This window comes from Engraulis encrasicolus, chromosome 14 (genome assembly GCF_034702125.1).
Source record: "Engraulis encrasicolus isolate BLACKSEA-1 chromosome 14, IST_EnEncr_1.0, whole genome shotgun sequence".
Classification (NCBI taxonomy): Eukaryota; Metazoa; Chordata; class Actinopteri; order Clupeiformes; family Engraulidae; genus Engraulis; species Engraulis encrasicolus.
Window position 1 is genome coordinate 46,774,689 of NC_085870.1, and position 22,012 is coordinate 46,796,700.

Consider the following 22,012-nt stretch of genomic DNA (forward strand, 5'->3'; position numbering starts at 1 on the left):
GATCGGAATCGAATCGATCCAGGAAATGTGGATCGATTCCCAGCCCTAGTGACAAAGAGAGAGAGAGAGAGCGAGAGAGAGAGAGAGAGAGAGAGAGAGAGAGAGAGAGAGAGAGAGAGAGAGAGAGAACAAGTGTGTGTGTACTGTATGCTTCTGTGCGCTCGTGTGCGCTCGTGTGCGTGTGTGTGTGTGTGTGCCAGAAAAGCCCTTTACTGCAGTGCTGCCCTACCTCCCCTACCGCCCACGCACTGACAAGGAGGGGGGAGGGAGGGGGCAGAGGAGCACACACAGCAACAAGGAGTCACTCAAGCCCTTACACGCACACACACACACACACACACACACGCACGTATACACATACGCACACACACACACACTCATATTTGCTCTCCTCCTCCTCCTCCAGCCTCCATCTCACTCTCTTATTTATGACCCTAGCATGGACAGAGGCACAGTACTGCACTATAGCGGAGAAATTGCATAACACACACACACACACACACACACGCACACACACACACACACACACACACACACACACACACACACACACACACACACACACACACACACACACGCACACTCATGACAACATACACACACACACACACACATTGCCAACATACACACACACAGACACACACACAAACATTGCCAACACACACACACACACATTGCAAACACACACACACACGCACATTGCAAACACACACACACACACACTCACACATGCACGTAGACCCATGCAAGCCCACACACACACGCACGCACGCACGCACACACACACACACACACACACACACAGAAGACTCTCTCTCTCACACACACACACACACACACACACACACACACACACACACACACACACACACACACACACACACACACACACACACACACACACACACACACACCGCCGCTTCTGGGGTCCGTTTCTTGAAAGCGTCTTTGCTATCGTCGTTAGCAAAGTCCTTCGTAAGAACGACTCAGCTCCCTCTCGAAAGCGATGCTCACCATTAAATCCAAGGAAAGACGTCTTAAGACGGTTAGCAACGACAAGAATCGAGAAACGGACCCCTGATCTGCTGTGTGCGTGTGTGTATGGGCGCATGCGTGCATGTGTGCATGTGTGTGTATGTGGTGGACAACAATCCAGTGCAAAATCTGCCCTGCTCTGTCCTTATTTTCACCCAAATACGCCAGGGGAGTGTTTTAAGTATTCAACTCCGCTCACTCGCCAAGCTTAGCTCCCACCTCCTCCTCCCCCTCCCCCACCCCGTCCGCTCCGCATCACGACAGCCTGGTTCCGGGGGCCTGATCGATTCCCCGGCTCAGCTCACCTCACATGGCTGGCTCGGTGCTGGACTAATATAATATAAACTAAAGGAACAGCCCACCTCATTTCAAGTAAGCTCAGGCATCATGGGTAATGTAGTCATGCGCTTCACCTATGGGATTGACAGATACATCAAAGTAGGCTTACTTTGCAATTAGTCCCTTCACTCGGTGGCCATCTTGGCGTCGCCTCAGGGCAGTTATTTCAGATTAGAAAGACGGGGCATGGGCATCTCAGAATGAATAGGAAAAACAGGAATGGGACAACTGAGCGATTTACAAACCATACGATTGGAATCGCAATGAAATCCAAATGATAATGATGCCTCGGATTGGCCGTATAAACATCTTTTTCTTACTGTTTTGAACTATTTTGAACTGCACATGTGCAGCACTTCACGACAATAGATTCTGCTTTGCGGCCTGTAGGATCAAGTGGCGCGGACTCTGTAGCAACACCATGTGAGAAGCTACCCAATGTGGGTTGCACATGTCTGCCACTGACCGGCAGCAGATATTCCAAGGCATACCGATTAGGTTTGAGCACTCGTAAAAGCTTTTGTGCCGATGCGGCGAAATGATTGGACAAATGAAAGCGCAGCTCAGCAAGCAATTGGCTCTTGTTGCCGGACAGGTGGGAGATGTGTAGGCACACGCCATATTGGCGTCAAAAATTGCCCCCTGTTTATTTCTATGGACACTTTCTTAAGTGTTTCGTCTCCTCCTGTATAATGTCTCTGTTATTACAGTCCCACAGGGCTGGACTGGTAATCTGGCATGCAGGACAATTCCCAAAGGGATGACAGTCCTCAGGGGCCGATGCTGTTGAGTTTTTCTTCATTTTTGTTGGTAGCAGGCCACACAAAAATGCCCAATCACATCATTATAAACATTGCTTAATACTTCACTTAGCAGACATTGTATATCCAAAAACATCTTGGTCAGCACCAAAGAAAGTCGACACAGAAGAACAATCTCTCGGGGGTAAATGCATTGGCCACGGTGTAGTACGGGGCCGTGGCCTGAGGACATGAGTGGCTGGAAAATTAACTCCCTTGCGCACGGTCAGTGGGTGATGGATACAATTTCCGTACTCCGCAAAATCCGGAAACTCCGCAAAAATATGCCGAATTGCCAAATTAACTGCAGCTGTTGGTCAGCAGTAATTGCTATGGGCAATTAAGGACAGGTGTCACACATTTACGCTGTCCTATGACCTGTTCCACACTCCGACCCTCGCGGAAGTGGCATTGCACTTGACCATGCTTCCAATACTGACCGTAGAAGAATTGTACTACCCTCGCCATCATTCCTTACTACGTTGTTATGACGTCAGCACACCCTCTTGTCTCAAGCCTCTTTGGTCAGCACTGACTGCCCGAAGCTGGCCTACTGTTGACACTTATCTGAGGCATGCACTCTACGCCTCTGTGCTCGGGTTCACCTAAACAAATGCAATAAATGTGGCTCCCCTGTTTTTCCTTTAACTGTGTCTATTACATCATATACACAGCATGAAATACACGTGCAGCAAACTGCAAAAACAAAACATCAACATCGGGTTCAAGTTGCTTCAGGGTTCCGATAAGGACAAGTTTTATGTTTAGTTTGAGCGCCTGCTGCTATAGAGTAGATGTTGAGACATAGAATGTAAAGAGCATTGTTAAAAAATGAAGTGTCTCTATAACCGCTGACTGCCATTGGCCTCGGCCCTTTGCCCTCCTCTCCTACTGCCTCCTACTCCGTCTCCACGAACACCACGAGTGGGGCGTTGCCAGGTAACGCCCATCCGCTATGACCCGGAGAGAGTTTTATGGCCGTCTTCTATCTTCCTGCTGAGGAAAATGGCCGTTTGAACTTTGGCCTCACGGCACAATCTCTAGAAACACACGGCTAATTGCCTTCTCACTGTGAAGATAGGATGAAACACCCTCGCGACCTTTCAATGTTACGCAGGCATAATAATGAGAAGAGAATTACAACTTCTTAAGTGACAACTACACACTCATAGTCTTTGAAAGGGAAATGACTGAGGTAGTGGAGCTGATGTACTTACTTGGTGGTGAATCAGAGGCATGAAAGGCTGGATGAAAGCCTAGGTTCAGATTAAAAGCATTTTTTGTGTTTGCCGTTCAATTAAAACCATGCCCAGACTTTTTTTTGTTTCCTTAGTGCAATTTTAAAATGGCAAGGTATATGTCTTCAAGGCCCACTGTGCTGAAAAAAGTCCAACACTTTCGGTCTTGTGAGAACCAACGCAACATCCCCTGTCCATCACTTCACGGGGAGGAGAGTGAGAAGAATTCCCTATCAGTCTGAGAGGCCGTCATCTGTAGCCTTCCCAAAACAAGAGGAGGTCAGCCTGCCTACCGTACGTTCTCCTTCGCCTCCTGCCCCTTAAACCCTCTCATGCCCAAACACCCACAGTAGCGATTCTTGCAACATGCCCAAGAATGCCGGATGAATTAACACAAATACAAGCACAAGCACATGCGCACAACCAAAAACACTTCTCACCAACTCAGTGTGAATAGACGGATAAGAAAACGGCACCCCATGCCCCCCACTTATCATGCCCAAACACCCATGGCCATTCTCACCCCACACACACACCTGACAATGCGAACCTAACTGAAGACAAACACAAACATGCGCACCACAAACACACCAGACCAACTCCATGTGAAGAGAAGCGATTAGACATACAGTAGCATGGGAACCCGCACGGATTCCAAAACAATATCTGAATCACAATGCATCCTCTACTGTACTGTACTGTACATGAAGGGCCGGATCAACACACAGGCTAGACATAGCCGCAGCATACGGGCCCTCACCTGCCAAGGGGCCCCCAGTAGGCCAAAGGGGGATAAAATCAACATAATTGGCAAAATGTGACAAGATGCGGTACTGATGACTTAGTCAGCTTTGTCAGGTAACTCTCAGGTAATTTTTTAAGTGCAGTCACTGTCACATTCAATGACTCACTTCTCAAGGCTCCCCACTCTATGAAAAAAAAGAGTTTATAGAGAACCTGGCCTTGCTAACAATCAATCACAGTGTTTCTGTATTACCAGTCACCAAGCTGGTTTAAATTTTCCATTTGTAGTTTACCAGAAGCTCCATCATCCTTGTCCATGCACAGTCTGGAATTATACAGTATGTTATCTATTACACCGCCCCAAACTTCTATTTGTTCACTCACTATGACATAACATCACAACACTTGCGGGGATCATGAGGAGGTGCTGTGGCACACTGCGCTGAGGCAACTCTACCATATACGTATGGGCATTTACCCATGGGGACCCAGTTCGAGTCCAGCCCATCTCTCTCTCACTTCCACTTTTCACTTTCGCTCTCTTAATAAAGGGAAAACATATTATTAAGAAAAATAATAATAACATTTGTGAGTATGATATTGTCAAGAAAAGGGGACGAAAAATCAACAAAGCTCATTTTACCACCCAGTTCAGCTGTGTTTGTAGTTGCCAAAAAAAAGATTGCCCTGCAAGCAGCTTACAGTACTAATGGTTGCACAAGAGGTACACTGTAATCCCAAAATATGTCCAGACTGCATAACAATAAGAGCAAAGTCTTAATGTCCACTTTCATTTTAAGTTGAAAGACATATGGAGAAAGACATACAGTATGTGCTGACAAAAGAAGGCAAACGTTTGTCAGTGAACCGGTATGTAACGACATCTGACGTTATGCACTCACTTTGTAACACTAAGCTTGATCTTACTCTTACTCTATCCTGAGATACAGGCCAAGTAGGCCACATATTACATGTTGCAATACTACTTACGGCTTCTGATGTAAGCTGTAAAAGCCACCAATTTTAATTACAAAAATTTAATGTTTAAGTAACTCCTAAAGAGCGACCTAGTTAGAGTAACACTATGTTCTTTGCCCATCTGTAAATACATGTTTGCACAATCACTTCAGTCACACACCGACTTGACACAATAGTGAAAGACTTTAATATTCCTCAAAACTACACACATTTTTTTGTGAATAAGACCTGTTTTGTGTAATCAATAGCAAAAGTAGGCTAATTCTTCCATTTATAATCTTATACCTGAGTGACCAAACGTGTGTGTGTGTGTGTGTGTGTGTGTGTATGCGTGTATGTGAGTGAGTATGATGGATGGTGTTTATGGGGCTGTGATTGGGGTTGATTTACTGGGAGTCCCTACCCAAAGCAGCAAACAGACAGACAGTGACATTTGCGCATACAGCACTGCTACGAGTGGTCAAACAAGGTGAGTTCCACCAAGGCCCAGCACCACTACACAGACACTCAATACACAACTACCTTTAAAACCCTCCCTCTCTCTCTCTCTATCTCTCTCTCTCTCTCTCTCTCTCTCTCTCTCTCTCTCTCTCTCTCTCTCTCTCTCTCTCACACACACACACACACACACACACACACACACACACTTATACACACTGCCACTCCAAAACTCCACTCCCCCCTACACACACTGTCACTCCCAAAGTCTCTCTCTCTCTCTCTCTCTCTCTCTCTCTCTCTCTCTCTCTCTCTCTCTCACACACACACACACACACACACACACACACACACACACACACACACACACACACACACACACACACACACACACACACACACACACACACACACACACACACGCCCTAGTCTTAGGGGCTAGCTGCTGCCCTCTAGGCTGCGTCGCTGTGTAAACCACATTCCTTTTGGGACTTCTCTCAGCTCTGCTCTCAGATCAGCTTCAACAATTTACTGACATCTCCTTACATGTTATATGTTCATGTTGTCACGTTTCTGTGTGTGTGTGTGTGTGTGTGTGTGTGTGTGTGTGTGTGTGTGTGTGTGTGTGTGTGTGTGTGTGTGTGTGTGTGTGTGAGTGAGTGTGCGTGCATGTGTGTGAGAGAGAGTGTGTATGTCCTGCATGTGTGAAAGAGAGTCTCATTGTGTCCACATGTACATGTTAGGTATGTGCCGTCGACATGGCTAACATGGCTAACTCGTCCCTGGGGGGCATTAGCCCTGTCTGCACAGTTCTCCATGCTGCTAATCTGTCTCTATATTTACTCCTCTAACCTTGTACCACACCAGCAGGCCACACGGCAGCTGCAATCAACAACACCAGGGTCAAAACATCACAGCGGAGCATACACACGCCCATGCCATGTACACACGCACACACACACACATACACACGCACATACGTGCGCGCACACACACAAACACACACACACATGCACACACAAACACAAACACACACACACACACACACACACACACACACACACACACACACACACACACACACACACACACGCACACACACACACATACACACGCACATACGTGCGCGCACACACACAAACACACACACAAAAACAAACAGACAAACACATAAAAACACAAACACAAACACAGACACCTTCACACACGTTTCTAAAAAAGGTTGTTATCGCTCTGTCAGTGTTTATGGTGAAGTTCAGTGCTGCAATGCGGACCCCTCCTCCCCTGCCATTAACAGTTGCTGTTTGGCCTTACTCCTCCTCCCTGGGCCTGTATACCCCACCATACCCAAAAGTGGTGTGCATTGGCACTGCCCTTACAATTCGATACAATTACGATTCAGCAGGTAACGATTCAATTTCAATCGATTCAGTCCGATTCTATGATGCATGAAATGCATTACATTTCTACTAAAAGCAAGGCAATTTTTTATTCAGTCAAGGGGCAATTTAAAAGTTACGTATAACTTATACGTAAGAGAGCCCACGTCGTAGCACATTAAAATAAACAACCTCATAGCAACGGTTTACTGAGGCTTTGACTTCTAATCACCCGCAACAAACATACACAGTCTCATGACATGCATAGATAGATACATGCATACTCTCACGCCTACACACAATGCAAAGCGACCTACGTCGTGCAGTATAGCACTAAATCATTATTAAGGGTCTGTCCGCCACACTGTGGGCAGTGGACACCCGAGTCGAATGGAGGAGATCAAAGTGCACTTAGCCCTTACGACCAGCTGACACCCAGATATCAGGCGGCCCGACCCAGGAGAGGGAGGGAGGAGAGAGATTAAGAGGAAATCGATAGCCATTGAGCAGTGGAACCGGCGGCATGCCCGGCGAGCTCCATGCTTAGCTGTACCTAACCGGACGCCCACTGACATGTACTGTACTGAAATACATCCCGCCACAAGGACTCGCGTGGCTATTGGAACACTGGTGCAAGAGGAAGAAGGGTGTGCTCTGATTGGGTGGGACAAGGGTCAAACACATAGGGCAGGAGATGGCATTGGTAGGAAGATGGGAGTATGCAGGGAGTGGAGTGAAGGCAGGGAGAGTTAGACATGAACAGATTAGGGTGGGGGGTGGGGGTGGGACTGGATTACATGCTAACAGCAGTTAGCTATCATGTTACTATACCCCCACCCCCCACCCTCTACACCTCAGACTCTCCGGACAACAATCCATTCCTATCAGTACGGTGGCTGCAGGGTCGCGGAAAGCTTTAGCCGGACCCAGGATAAAGTCATTTGAAAGGGCCTCACACCACCCAATGCATGCAATGTTATGAGAACCCAATTCTGCTCTCCCCTGCATCCCTGGGCCCAGGACGACTGAACCCTTTGTCCCCATCCCTGTCGGCTTCCCTAGGTGGCTGATACAAGGATCTCAGTGGAGAGTCGTGGGGCAGGGTCCCTCTCTCTCTCTCTCTAAATCCCATCTCACCCTCCTCTGGATTTTTTCCCATGTACTCATCGCACAGTACCAGGAAAGACAAAGGCCTGGAATTGTTCCAAAGGAATTGGTATGGAGATGGCAGGAGACAGTTTTACTTTGTAACACAAGACCGCACAGCACAACTCAACACACCACCACTTCAGGTCTCGGTGCTTCTGACCACCACATGCTCTATGCAAACGTTCCCCTCTGCGATGTGCTGCACAACGCCTACACCTAGTTGTTACTGCCCTCCACTGGATGAAAGAGGAAAGTGGCTGTTTCCATCATGTTCCTCCAGTGACTAAAAGAGGAAAACTCCATCTCACGTCTCTTTTATAACCATTCCTCTTCTCCTGTGCCTTCATCTTTCAGTTGTGTCTTAACCCTTTGAAGAAAACAGTTTTTTTCCCGCAGTAGCTCTACAATTTTACTCAAATATTCTACAAAGCTCACATGTTAAAAATCCTGCCAAGCGTTTGTGACATCATAATGACAAGTCAAAAATATTTCTACAGTTGTAATCAAATATATGTGTTCCTACTCCTCACAGGGCCAATAGTGAGATGATTGGGTAAAATTGTTCAACGATTTCCAAGTCTTCTTGGACTCATGTTTCAATGTTATCTAAATTTCATTCCACCAATCAGCAATAAATTGATTGACTCATTAGGCTCACGGACAGAATAAAAGTCATGAAACATTGATAGAGCAGTAAAGTGAAACGTCAAACTTCAAACATTTATGGTGTGAACAATTCTCAGTTAATTATTAAACCTAAAGAACATGTTCACCCTCATCAGACATGTCATGCATGGAGATTCACAGAAAGACCACATTACCTTCTTTAGTCAGAATCGTCAACTCGCCACGTCGGTCAGTCTTTCAGCCAACCACAAAATAAGAAAATATTATAAATAAAAATATATGTAAACAAACAGGATTAAATGAATCCTGAAATTCACTGATGTATTAACCTTGCTGTCAAGTTAACCTCACGTTTTTTACTACTGTAGTGTAGTGGCTATTGCTTCACTTCCTTTCACAACCCATATGGAACCAGTGACTCAGGAGGAGAGATCGAGAGTCTCCAGTCAGACTGAGGAGGTTACAGCAAAAGACACTCCAGACCTGGGAAGAGATTTCCCTCATTCACAGTTGCCAACCCACCCAGCCCACAAGGGTCAAAGTCCCAACAGACAGGGGGTGACTGGGGCTGTTGTCAAGCAAGTCAGCGTATTCCAGAGAGAGAGAGAGAGAGAGAGCAAGAGAGAGAGAGAGAGAGAGAGAGAGAGAGAGAGAGAGAGAGAGAGAGAGAGTTTGTGTGTGTGTGTGTGTGTGTGTGTGTGTGTGTGTGTGTGTGTGTGTGTGTGTGTGTGTGTGTGTGAGGGAGAGATAGTGAATAGTAAGAGAGAGAGTAGATCTGGGGAAGGCTGGCTCAGACAGCTCAATCAGCCCTCACTGAATGAACATGACTCCTTATCACTATGGGGCACCCACGCCATGGGTTTGCCTAGCTGGAGGATAAACAACAACGCAGTAACTACATATCTTGTCGAAATTGAGTTTAGACCGGAAATGGGCTTTATAATACCTCCTTTGTCTCGAGTCAAAAATGTTGGTCCATCTATGAGAAAAATGCATGTTGAAAATGCAATAACTACAAAACTTTTTTTAAGAGGTTACGTCTTACAAGCTAAAACGCAGTAAAGTCATGTGTGGTTACTCAACTTATCATTGAAGCAGTGGTTCAGGAACAGACAGATAATACCAAACAAGAACACACTAACTACATTTTTGGGGTGAAAAGCCATGAATGTTATTTTTTCGTGTGTGCATACATTTTCATTCTAAAAAAGTATGACATGGAAGCGTCACCACCGCTTTACCTACAGTACAACACAGTTGTCTAGCCAGAAAGGAAACTTAAAAGCCTTTTTTTCTCAGTTTGCCAGGAAGTGTAGTTACTGCGTCCTTGTGTGGTATGGCAGTATAGAGACCCATAGGGCACTTATCAGCTGGTGGGCATGGTTGGAACAACTTGGCAAGAAGAAATACACTATGGTGGTTTTGTGTATGGATTCAAAACACTGAATAATGTCCCCCAAACGCCACATGTTTTCATGTTGATGTTGGTATTGAAATGTATACTTCAGCATCTAAAAAAAAGAAACAAGGACAGGTTGTTACAGATTATTGCAAGAAGCATGAGTCAGCAACAACTTTCAATTGGGTCAGAAATGCTGCATATTACGCATAGCAGGCATGCTTGTCACAGCACGCCATGCTGTAGGCCCGTCTACTATACTGTGCAGCACCTCCTGAAATGTATTTCAATTCTGAAAAGAAAAATGGCAAATTGTTTTCTGCTGTGTTTTGTCTATTTCTGTCATCCTGCCCTAATCACATGATGAACTGAGCTGTGTTATTGGACTGCGTGACTGTGCTTGCCAGTGGACTTAAGTATAGCACACCATTCCCCATGGATCTGCTGAGTTGTTCCGCTTTCCCTCTCTTCTGCTGTCTTCTCATCCCCTCTCCAAGCCTTTCCTTGGCTTATCAACTCTCCTTTCCTCCCCACTCTTCTCTGCTCTACTTCCCTTCCCATCTCTTCTCATCCCCCTCTCTAAGCCTCTCCTTGGCTTGTCCACACTCCTTTCCTCCTCACCCTTCTCAGCTCACCTCTTTCTTCTCTTCTCTTCTCTCTACCCCAACCTTCTCTTTGGCTTATCCACTCTCCTTTCCTCCCCACTCTTCTCTGTTCACCTCTCCCCTCCTCTCTTCTCTTCTCATCCCCTCACCCCCTACAAGCCTCTCCTTGGCTTTCCACTCTCCTTTCCTCCTCACTTTTCTCTCCTCTCATCTTTCCACTCTTCACATCTCCTCTCCTCTTCTCTTCTCTTCTCTTCTCTCCCTTCTCCTCTCCTCTTCGCTCTGTTCATCCGCCTGTGCGTTCAGCGGAGCGGCTAATTGCGGGGCCTGTGATGGCAGCTGTGTGGGAGGCGAGCTGCTAAGTTATTTATTACTGCGGCACACAGCACTCTGCGCTGGCTCCCGCTCCCGCTCCTACTCCGGGCTGGCTGGCAGATACAGAGTGAGTGGGGAGAGCATCTCCCTCCCTCTCATGTTCACGACGCCTGGCCTGGGTGAAGAGAGGGGAGCAGAGCACCGCCTTGGCCTAGCTTAGCCTGGGCCTGAGGCGGGGAGCCAAGCCATGTAGACCGGTACTCTCTGGTCCTCCTTCTATTCACAGTAAGGTTAGGCAGATACTGGCGACCAGTATAGCAACAGGTATAATTTCATTTTAGGTTCAAAGGTGTTGGTCTTCTTCCACGCAAGGTTGTGGGAGTGCTGTGCTGTTGGCATGCTGTGCAAGAACCATTTCTGCTATTCAGGCAGAAGATGACAGCCTTTTTTGGGGCTTGGCTTGAAGGATTTCTTCCATTTCATGTAGCCTAAGTCATCCTACCTTCCCTTCATGCAAGCCCCTATATGGAGTATACATCAACTTCTTACTGTATAAAATCTACCAAAGGACTTGAGCCAGTTAAGAAAAGGAGGCCTCTGTTCAATGTCACTGGATAAAATAGTAGGTGGATATTTACAGTCTCATACACATAAAGTCGCTGCCTCAGCAACTGAAGGTGTTGCTTAAGCAAAAGCACTTATGAAGCAAGAGCTTTTATTTTCCCTACAAAGGTGCTGCTTTGACAAGCAGTGTCACTACTGTACGTGCCTTTTATTTCGGAGAAATAAGGAGGGATAGAGGGAGGAAGATGATACCATGAAACAGCATTAATCTTCCCTGTTTACGTGCGACTTGGAGGCTAGCAGCTCTGCTCAGCTCTGTTCAAGCTCTGCAGAGTCATGACTTTCCCCCAGCAGCGACGCTCAGGGACCGTTTCAAGATATTTGGGGGCCCTAGCCAAAGAGGGACTTGGGGCCCTTAACCACAGCACCCCTTTCTTCTCTTCAAACTATTGGGGAGGGGCCGACTCAGGGGATATTTCAATGGCAGTAACACTTCTCGGTCACTGAATTTAAGGAGGTGCAGCCACACTCACAAAGTTGTCATTGCTGTCAACATGAAAAGTTCAGAAATACACCACACACTGGATACTGGGTTTTTTTGCTTTATTTTTTGGAGCAAGCAAGCGAAGTTGAAGACACACAGGGCAAAATGCGTTGCTCGCTCCAAAAAATAAAGAGAAAAAAAGAACAGTATACAATGTGCAGTGTTTTCTGAACTTTTCATACTGAAGGTTTGTGCACAAGGACATCCGTCATGTTCTTTGTCATTGCTGTCATTTACATACAAGAACATAACCACACTCTAAGAAAATTTCCCTGCAAAATAACGGCAGTTACTGGCAATTATATTTACCTATAATTCTACTGTTATTTCACACCAAAAATCAAATACAGCTCATTGCTGTTTAATTTATCACAGTATATGACATTTTTTCAGGAGCAATTGAACTGTTAAATAACAGTACTCTACAGAACGTTCACAGTATTAGTATTGTTAAACTAAAAGTGCTCTACAATATTTATGCAGTAGTATAAGTAAAATAACAGTACATGTCAGTTAAAAAGTTGAATTGTACTGTGTGATGACAGGCAAATACTGGGTCATAGTTGTATTCATGAATATGGCCATGGCAACTTCCCACCCCACCCATCATTCTCCATAACTGTGGTACCCTGGCCATGTTACCACCCCACCCTCCCATCGTTCACCATGACTGGAGTGCCTTGAGCATGATACTATGGCGCTATGCTGTATTGAGAAAATGGTTTGCGGTGGTCCTTTGAAAGTGTGGGCATGAATAAAATTTCAGAGTACGCAGTGCTATGTTACAATGATAGTGTGCGAGGTGGGCTTTTTACTGTATCTCTTGATGAGCCAATGATGAATATAGCATTGGTCAGTCTTTAAAAAAATATTTTGCACCAAGTAGCACAGCAAACAAGCAGCACTACAAGCTAGCTCTCTCTCTCTCTCTTGCATTATATGCAACAATGCCACAAATGATGCCACATACAGCAAGCTTTCACAAAGAGGAAAGTGTGCAAGCATGTAAGCAAGCTTGTAGGCAAGCAAGTGCTATGCTGTGCCATGCAGGCCAGCCAGCAGGCAGGCAAGCAACTGAAGTGTTGATAGTCCAGATTTATATACAGGTGCAAGAGTACCATGTGACCAGAGTCATCAGGCCCTTGGCAGGTGACGCCCATAATTGAATAATGGCATAACAGCCCTACTCAGGTGAGGCCAGGCACTGATTAGCAGATTGGTTTAGATGGGGCTGCTTGTTGCAAGAGTGTAACAAGTTCTTAAAATGTTTCAGCCATTCACACTTTCATCACTATCAAAATGCATGTGCTACTCACACTTTGCTGCATCAAGCACTTTTTAAGTATTGTAGTTTCCTTAGGAATTGTTTCATCATGCTTGATAGTATCAGATAATCTTTAACCAGTCAGAATGACTTCAGTTCTTCAGGTGGTATTGAAGTTTGATGGTGATCACGGACAAGTGGAGGATGAATGGGTTTCAATGGTGTTGCCTAAAATAACTTGTTATTTTCTAGAGATGCACCGGATCCGGTTCCGGTTCCGGATCCGTCAGGATAATAGAGTTTTTCACAGGATCTGGGTCCGGCAGGATCTTAAGCAGTGGATCCGGTATCCGGCATGATACCTAAAAATCAGGGTCTGGTGCATGTCTAGCCTAGGCTTTTCAGTCTTTCACAACCCCAATCACTGCATGGAGTGAAATCCCTTTGGAAGCGGCTATTGCAGGCAGTGTGGCAATAAGCCAATGAGTCTAAAAAATAGTTTGCGCCAACGTAATAAAAAGGGCCCACGTGTGCGAGTAGACTGTCTGTTTCAACCCTTTTGTAGGATCCGGTATCCGGTTCCGGATCCGGCAGGATTTTAAGCAGTGGATCTGGTATCCGGCAGGATCCTAAAAATCAGCATCCGGTGCATCTCTAGTTTTTTCCACAACGGCGAATACTGCTATTGTGCAGTACTTACCGTTTATGCTCAATATGTGACTCAAAGTAATATTTTCACAGTAGTTGTCTGTTTTTTCGAAAAACAGTAGAATGCTGTTGCAGAATTGCCGTAAATTAACAGCTATTTGTTACAGTGCAGTCATTACCAGGGTGGCCCCTTTTCAGCTGTGGGCCCTAGGCAATCGCCTAGTTCGCTTGGTTAGTCGTGACAGACCTGGCGCCGCTATATCTTCTCCCTCAGGGAGAAAAACGAGCCGCTGTCATCGGCTGCTTCCCGACCGGTTCTTTGCGCTCGTAACTCTGCCCCCCTCATGGGAGCGTGTCAAGGCGCAGAGCGGACACCGAATGGAAAGGGGCCGATCGGGTTTCGGTGCTGCGAAACATCAGACACTGATGCGCCTCTCTCAGTGACAAGGCCACTCGTCTAATCCCATCCTATCCACCACCCTGACATGTACCACGGGGGCATGCATGGTGGTGGTGGTGACATGGTGTTTGCATGTTTTCTCTTCTGTAGGCTAATATGTTTATTGCCATGTCCAACATTTTATTATGTATCATTTCTGGGTGACCCTTTTGTGACACACTCGCGTGGTGGTGGTGACATGGTGTTTGCATGGTTTCTCTTCTGTTGGCTGATATGTTTATTGCCATGTCCAACATTTGATTTTTGAGTTACCCTTTTGTGACACACTTGCATGGTGTTGGCGTGTTTTCTCTTCTGTGTAGACTGATATGTTATTGTGCAATGTGTTGATGTGCAACATTTGATTATGTGACACATGAGTAACCCATTTGTGACACACAGGCTGTATATTACTAGGGTCTTCAGCGCTGGAAGGTGGTGACTTGAAGTTTGCATGTTTTATATTTGTATTGCCGTGTGCAACATTTGATAATGTGACACAATTATGAGAGACCTATTTGATTACATTGATTATATGATCTGTGGTAGGCTTGATATTTTATTTATGGCACTTTTTATTGCTGATTTTAAATGAACAAATTTGCTTTTATATTTGTTCTTAGTATTTTGGTTTTATACTCTCTGAAACTGTCATGTTGCTTCAAACAATTTGCGACAATGAAGACTTGCATCTATTATGTACGATAAAGGATTGTGATGTTAAATTCCAATAAAAGTTGCTGGTATATTGGTCGATGGAATGATACATTGATGGATGAATGGATGCTTGAATAGATAAAGTGAAATTACTGTAAAAGCGTTGTCACCAAACCCCAAACCCAGACTAGTAATACTGAATGAAAATGTTCAGCAATGCAATGTACAGTATAGCAGACCAACAAGGAACAATATCTCCCCTGTAATGTGTGCATCAGGAGAGGAACTTGAAAACAATCCTTGCAAGTGGTCTATCTAACATGACGTTACATCACGTTTAGTAGACGTTTTTGTCCAAAATGAGTCTTAGCCTCACAAGGTGCATTACACATTTCTCCCATATCGCAGTATTGTAGAAGCCTATGGTCCAGAGCGACCCCACCCACACACCCACCTACCATCTCCACCTTGGCCTGCCTGCTGTCAACAGCCCAGCCCACAACACAGCACCCACACACCCACGCCCCTCTCTCCACTCCCATCGGATCATCAGGGTTCTAAGGTTTTTATATTACATTTCAAATGTAACTGCCCAACAAAGCTTATCCAATGATGAGGATTAGGCGTGTTAGTCCCATGTCTCTGATACATGCTCACCCCCCACCCGCCTTGACTTATACATTTTCTGGGACACTGACACAGTTGTTTATACTGCTGTTTTGTCTTTTACACCTGCCATTTGCAATACGTGATTTACAGATGATACAAACATTAGGGGCAATAAAGACGTATTCCATGTATCAAGCAGTTGATGAACCCATACCCCTATACCAAATCATCCAAGTACACACACACACACACACACACACACACACACACACACACACACACACACACACACACACACACACACACACACACACACACACCAGCCGAGCCCACTTATCCACACACCCTCACGTACCGGTGTCAGCTCAGGATGGACCTCACGTCGCTGCACAGAGGCCACACACACACAGGCAAAAGGACACAGTGTCCCACAGACAGCAGCAGCAGTCAATATAAAATAAATGAATTCACTCAGGGGGCCAGCAATGGATTTACAGAGTTGCTGCTGATGGTCATAGAGGGGCACAGTAATAAAATAACAATGAGCCAGTAGTCCATAACGGTGCAAAGTGCAAAGCTCAATGATGATAATTAGTAGTGAAGTCTTTTACTTATACAGAACAGAAATGTTTTTTTTTTCCCAAGGCATGAGAAATATCTGAAGGAACTTTGCAAACGGGAGCACGACACACACATAAAAAGCATAACTTATGCTGTAAACTAGGCTACTGTGATGCGGATCTTAAGCATTTAGTTCCCCCTCCGCCCATATTCGCTCATCACCCCCCATGTGAGCATCACAAGAGCATCGTGTTTCATCTGCCTCACTTCCACTCTCTCCTCTCCTCTCCTCTCCTCTCCTCTCCTCTCCTCTCCTCTCCTCTCCTCTTTACATCTTCAGTTCACTTCTGCCTCAGGATGCTCTGCTTCTCCCTCTCCCTCCCTCTTTCTCTGTCACGCTATCTCTCCACTTCTCATGCTCCTTCACGTGCTAGTCTTACCACCACGCACACCCATCTCCCGCTCTTCTCTCATCATCATTCCTTCCACACATCCCTTTTGCAATCTCATTTTCGCACACTCATTCAACTCACCCACTTGCTATAACTCTATAACACTATGTGTCACAATCCCACCGAACACATGCCCTCCTGAACAGCGGAGGGCGCACATGAGTCAACGAGTGACACGCTCAGCCCACAGGAAGTGACGGCCATCTTTAAATTGTCTTGAGAATTGTTTGTCACTGTTCATGCATGTGCTCATGTTTGCTGAAACCCCTGTGCCTTTGTCTTTGCTTTGGAACCGGACTGTGCTCTCTGGACAATCTTAAAGACTCTTTCTGTGAAGCTGCCTCCTTGAACTTCTCTCTTGGTCACGGTACTGTGTCTGCCCAACTCTTTGTGCTGTTACTCTGCCATTATTGGAATTCATTGTCACGCTGCCTAATTTCTGTACATGGATCTTGGACTGCCTACGTACTGATTACTGGACTGTGTTTATGAAGATTATTGATCATTGAAGACTTCCTAAGTTTTGTATTTACCAAGCTGTGATTTCATGCGTGACCTCCTGAGTTTTGTATTCTACCTAAGTCCTTTGTTGATGAATTGAAGATTTTTGTTGAAGTAAAGAACCTGAACCACATCTGCAACTGTGCTCTTATTTCCAGTCTGACATCATGCATGAACCAAATCAAAGTAGCGCAGCAGATGTTGAAGAACTCCGCGGCCATGTTCAGAGACTCAGCGTTACTGTGCACTCCCAACAAGATGGCCTACTGCAAATGGAAGATGCCCTCAACCAGCTTGGCAATCGGGTGGGAGTCTGGGTAATGCTCATCACCCTCTCTTCCTAACTCAAGCCTCTCTCCTCCACCTCCTTTCTCTGGGGAGCCTTCAGCCTGCCGAGGGTTTCTCACTCAATGCTCTTTGATCTTCGAGCTGCAGCCTGCACATTTCCCCACTGAGCGAGCCAAAGTCGCCTATATCATCACTCGGCTGAAGGGAAAGGCCCTGGATTGGGCTACAGCCTTGTGGACCCATCGCCACCCAGACTGCCAGACCATCGAGAGGTTCATGGACGCTCTCCAGCGGGTGTTTGATGAAGGACTCACCCAGCGACAGGCCTCTTCTCGGCTTTTCACACTTACCCAAGGGCAAAGGTCAGTGATTGACTATGCAATTGAATTCCGCACCCTTTCAGCCGAGACCGGATGAGTGCCTTCTACCAAGGGCTTAGAGAGTCCCTAAAAGATGAAATGGTGAACAGAGATTGGGGTGACGACTTGGATGACATCATTACACTGGCAACAGCCCTGGACAAACGCATACAGGAAAGACGGAGGGAGCGTCGAGAGCTTCGACTTCTCCAGCCCAACCGAGCCATCTCTCCTTCACGACGAACCTCACAACTCCCATTGCCTGCACCATCGCCCACCAGCGACCAAGGAGAGGAGCCCATGCAACTGGGAAGATCCCGCCTGAGCCTTGAAGAGAGACGCCGTCGATTCCATGCAGGGTCTTGTCTGTACTGTGGGTCCCAGGATCATCAGCGGCTTCAGTGTCCAGAGCTGCAAGGGAAAAGCCAATGCCCCACCAGGGAAAGGGGGCTTCCTGGTGAGCGGAGCGGTGACCTCTGCCCCCCTCTCCGCTGTAACTTACCTGTGTGTCTCTCCTGGGGCACTGGCGGGGAATCTCAGGTTAAACTTTCAAGCCTTAGTGGACTCTGGAGCTGCAGTCAACTTGCTGGACCAAACCCTCGCGCGGCAGCTACAGATACCCATCCTCCCATGTGAATCTCCTAGAGCCAGTACAGGCCCTTGATGGACGACCCCTAGGATCTGGTCGACTGGAATTCTGTACCCGACCTCTTCAGATGACCACCCTGGAGAAACACCAAGAGAGCTGTGTATTTTTCTTAATCGACTCACCCCAAGACCCTCTTGTCTTAGGATACCCATGGCTTGTTCACCATCAGCCCTCCTTCAACTGGGCCACCAGTACACTCACTCAATGGGGTCCAGAGTGCAAAGACCATCTCTCTCCTGACCCTCAACCCACTCGCTCTGTAGTTGTGGCAGACACATCCTTTGTACCGACTGACCTGTCCAAAGTCCCTGCTGTATACCATGACCTCAGTGCAGTATTCAGCAAAGACAAGGCCACCTCTCTACCACCCCACCGCAGCTATGACCTGGCCATTGACCTCCTTCCTGGTGCTACGCCACCCAGAGGCAGGCTATACCCCCTGTCCATTCCTGAAACTCAAGCAATGGAAACCTACATCCAAGAATGCCTTGAGAATGGCTTGATTCGCCCCTCTACGTCACCAGCAGCAGCAGGATTCTTTTTTGTGGGCAAAAAAGATGGCGGCCTTAGACCATGTATCGATTACAGGAGATGAACAAAATAACCGTCCAAGAACCGCTACCCCCTGCCTCTGATGAGTACTGCCTTTGACCAACTTGGTGGAGCCACCATCTTCACGAAATTGGACCTTCGGAACGCGTACCATCTAATCCGGGTTCGACGTGGAGATGAGTGGAAAACGGCGTTCATAACACCAAGCGGCCATTATGAATACTTGGTAATGCCATTTGGCCTGACTAATTGCCCTGCTGCATTTCAAGCATTTGTAAATGATGTGTTGAGAGAATTTCTGGGCCGGTTCGTCTATGTCTTTCTTGATGACATTTTGATATTTTCCCCTGATCTAGACACCCATGTCCAGCATGTCCGGCAGGTTTTGCAGAAACTACTACACAACAGGCTGTTCATCAAACTGGAGAAAAGTGAGTTTCACACCACTAACACCACCTTTTTGGGCTTTGTAATCTCCCCTCAGGGTCTGCTTATGGACCAGTCCAAATTGACGGCAGTACTAGACTGGCCAGCCCCTAACACAGTGAAGCAGCTTCAACGTTTCTTGGGGTTTGCTAATTTCTATAGGCGCTTCATCAGAAACTACAGTACCGTAGCGGCCCCTCTCACTGGGCTTCTCAGGGGACACCCCACCAAACTACGGTGGACGCCTGAGGCACAGCAAGCCTTCACTGATTTGAAACAAAGATTTACCTCTGCGCCTGTGCTAACTCACCCTGACCCTCAGCAGCCCTTTATTGTGGAGGTAGATGCCTCAGATACTGGTGTAGGAGCAGTCCCTGTCTCAGAGAAACCCCCCAGGACCAGAAGATGCACCCCTGTGCATACTTCTCAAGACGCCTCACCCCAGCTGAGAGTCGGTACGATGTGGGTGACAGAGAATTGCTGGCAGTCAAACTAGCTCTCGAAGAATGGCGTCATTGGTTAGAGGGGGCAATACATCCATTCATGGTCTGGACAGATCATAAAAATCTTGAATATATCCGTGGCGCTCGCAGACTCAACCCTCGTCAAGCAATGTGGGCACTTTTTCTTTACAAGATTCCATTTCACTCTTTCTTATAGACCTGGATCAAAAAATGTGAAACCCGATGCCCTCTCTCGCCAGTTTTCACCTGACCATTCTCCTGTAACTCACGACTCTATTCTCCCTGAGGCATGTGTGATAGCCCCTGTCCGCTGGGTTCTGATGGAACAGGTGCGAGATGGCCACCAGCTGGAACAACCACCACCCGACACGCCAGACTCCAAAACCTTTGTCCCATCTGCCCAAAGACCCCTGGTGCTGGAGTGGGGGCATAATGCACGTGTTGCAGGCCACCCGGGACGCCAACGTACCATGGAACTCATTGATCGTACATTCTGGTGGCCCACCATGAAAGATGATGTAAATGAATATGTATCTGCCTGCCCTGTCTGTCTCGCTAACAAGGTTGACAATCAACGCCCTCAAGGCCTCCTTCACCCCCTGCCTATAGCCCGGCGGCCATGGTCCCATGATTCACTTGATTTCGTAACTGGGCTGCCCATCTCTAATGGCTTCAATACTGTGTTTGGTGGTTGTTGATCGCTTTTTCTAAGATGTCCTCGCTTTGTCCCCTACAAAACTTCCAACTGCCCGGCAGACAGCTGACACTATCATGAAGGAGATTGTCCGCTTCTATGGACCGCCGGAGGAAATCCTCTCGGATAGAGGCCCCCAATTTATTGCGCGGTTCTGGAAGTCTTTCTGGCAACTCATGGGGGTAACTATTCGCCTCACGTCAGGTTACCACCCTCAGAGTAATGGTCCAAAACCGAGCGAGTCAATCAGGAATTAGAGAAATTACCTCCGCTGCTACTGCTCTACTAATCCCACCACATGGGCCAGCCACTTAATGTGGGCAGAAATAGCGCATAATCAACTAACCTCCTCGTCCACTGGTATGTCTCCATTTGAAATTGTTACAGGTTACTCACCTGCTTTCCTCCCAGGGTCAACTACAGATGGTCCAGTGCCTTCTGCTAACGCCTCCGTTCAACGCCTCCGTCGTCTATGGAAGAGAGCTCGCCAGAACCTCCAGAGGCCTCCAAACAACACAAGCGCCAGGCTGACCGGAGAAGAAGGGTGGCAGTGGGTCTACCGCCCAGGCGACAGAGTCTGGGTTTCCACAAAGGGCCTGCCAATACAAACAGAGTCCAGAAAACTCTCTCCGAGGTATGTTGGCCCATTCAGAGTTTCACGGAGAGTCAACCCTGTGGCTTACCTGTTGAATATTCCTCGCTCAATGAGATGCAGCCCTGTCTTTCATGTTTCCCTGCTCCGCAAGGCTATTTTCTCTCCTCTGTCTCCAGTATCCCAGACGCCACCAGCTCAAGAATGATTGATGGTGCTCCTCATACACCGTCCGACGGCTTCTGGATGTCCGGCGTAGGGGCGATCGTTGGAGTTTTCTGGTGGACTGGCAGGGCTATGGACCTGACGAGCGTTCGTGGGTGGCCAAGAAGGACATCCTGGACAAGTCTCTCATCTCTGAGTTCTACGACACACATCCTGATCATTCCTGGCCCGTCAGGTGCCGGGCCTCATGGGGGGGCTCCTGTCACAATCCCACCGAACACATGCCCTCCTGAACAGCGGAGGGCGCACATGAGTCAACGAGTGACACGCTCAGCCCACAGGAAGTGACGGCCATCTTTAAATTGTCTTGAGAATTGTTTGTCACTGTTCATGCATGTGCTCATGTTTGCTGAAACCCCTGTGCCTTTGTCTTTGCTTTGGAACCGGACTGTGCTCTCTGGACAATCTTAAAGACTCTTTCTGTGAAGCTGCCTCCTTGAACTTCTCTCTTGGTCACGGTACTGTGTCTGCCCAACTC

General features: G+C 47.1%; 1 protein-coding gene across 5 annotated transcripts in view; it reads right to left on the bottom strand.

Moving 5' to 3' along the window:
• ampd2a (adenosine monophosphate deaminase 2a) overlaps window positions 1-22,012 on the bottom strand; it is a 94,432-nt gene that overhangs the window by 66,494 nt on the left and 5,926 nt on the right. The window lies entirely within an intron of this gene.